Consider the following 1,729-nt stretch of genomic DNA (forward strand, 5'->3'; position numbering starts at 1 on the left):
CTTCTTAGAATTTTTCTTGTTGCACTGAAACCGGTGTTCTGAGTGACATCATCCGGCCAGCTTCACTTTGTAAATTTTGCTCAGTATAGTTTTATAAGATGGGCAGCGCATTTGTTTGGGTAGGAGCCCCAAGTTCATGGCAATAACTTTTTTATAATACCTCTTTTTACCTTGGGAAATTTCTCTGAAATTTTATCGCCAAGAAACAAAGCCGGCCAGTTTGGGATTTTTGTTGAAACTCATCCCCAATCGACTTCCAGGCCATTTGAAGTACATATGTAAAAAGGCGATCTTTCGTTTTGAGAACAGTTTACATCACTTCTTAAAGCACGTGGGTTTATTTATGTTTCTGAACAAGATCGTTGCTTTCCGTAAAAAGTTTTTACTTATGTGGGGGGAAGAGGGGACTTTACCTTTTGAAGTCGGCGTAAATGAGAGAGAGAGAGAGAGAGAGAGAGAGCAATTAGAACAGGGGAGTATCTTATGAAGTCGGCGTTAAGCGGAGGAGATGACGTGGGGGTATGTGTTTGATGGGGTGTGCGAGACAGAAAGTATGGTGTGTATGTGAAGTTGTTTTGTTAGTGTGTGTGAAGAGACAGAGAGAGCAATGGTGCTGGTGTGTGTGATTGAGTGAGATACCTGAAGTTTTTTTTTTATTTACTTTTTGTCATGAGTGATTGACAGAAAAGAGAGAGAGGGGGTGTTATGATGTATGTATGTATATATGTATGTATGTGTGAATGGCTTCAGTGACACACACGCAAACACATACGTACGTACACCTATTGCATACGTTTTTTTGCATATATATTCATGTGCGTGTGAGGGGAGAGAGAGAGAGAGAGAAGGTATGTTTTTTTTTGTTTTTGATTGTTGTTTGCATGTATGGTTATGTAACGGTCTGCTATGTATAACAACAAGCAAAAACAAAAAAACATTCCTTCTCTCTCTCTCTCTCCCTCATGAACATGTATGCAAAAACGTATGCAATAGGTGTACGTACGTGTTTGTATGTGTGTCACTGAAGCCATTAACGCATACATAACAACCTCTCTCTCTCTCTTTTTCTCTGTCAGTCATTCACACATTCACTCAATACAAACAGTAAATAAAAAAAATTCAGTTATCTCTCTCTCTCTCCTTCTCACTCAATCACACACACGCACACACCAGCATTATTGTTCTCTCTCTATCTCTTCACACATACCAACAAAGCAACTTCACATACACACCACACTTTCTGTCTCGCACGCCCATTCCAACGACGGAATAAAAATGGACAAACATATATGTCTGTGTAGACTCAACAGCTTGTGTGTGCCTATATATCACATACTCACTCACTACGCGAGTGTATATGGGTGATGGATGTATAAAGCGAAAAGTCAAATGGCATCAGAAAAAGAAGAAACATTAAACAGAGAGAAACAAGTTTGTGAGAGAAATAAAACTATTGGTGTACATACAGAGTTATCTGGTGCGACTGATTCGGCGAGGGGTCGTAAATCAAACTTCCAGCCAAAGAAATCACTAGGTCCAGTTCCAAGCAATTCCTCCGCTGCACGTCGACTTCTGAAGCTCCCTTCCCCCCTCCCCACACGTATAAGTGAAAAAATTTTTAAAGTTTACGGAAAGCGACGATTTTGTTTAGAATTATTAAAAAAATATGTGCGAAAAGGAGTTCGTGTAAGAATTGGTTGTTTAGAAATGTCGATTTTTGCCAATTTTT

At 39.4% G+C, this 1,729-nt stretch overlaps 1 long non-coding RNA gene across 3 annotated transcripts in view; it reads right to left on the bottom strand.

The window, feature by feature from the left end:
* LOC106869117 (uncharacterized) overlaps window positions 1-1,716 on the bottom strand; it is a 492,367-nt gene extending 490,651 nt beyond the window's left edge. For all 3 annotated transcript variants that reach the window (XR_008266910.1, XR_008266909.1, XR_008266911.1), the window contains exon 1: window positions 1,467-1,716. This is a non-coding gene — a long non-coding RNA (uncharacterized LOC106869117). The remainder of the gene's footprint in view (window positions 1-1,466) is intronic.
* Window positions 1,717-1,729: the final 13 nt, after the last annotated feature.

The sequence above is a fragment of the Octopus bimaculoides genome, chromosome 27 (genome assembly GCF_001194135.2).
Source record: "Octopus bimaculoides isolate UCB-OBI-ISO-001 chromosome 27, ASM119413v2, whole genome shotgun sequence".
Lineage (NCBI taxonomy): Eukaryota > Metazoa > Mollusca > Cephalopoda > Octopoda > Octopodidae > Octopus > Octopus bimaculoides.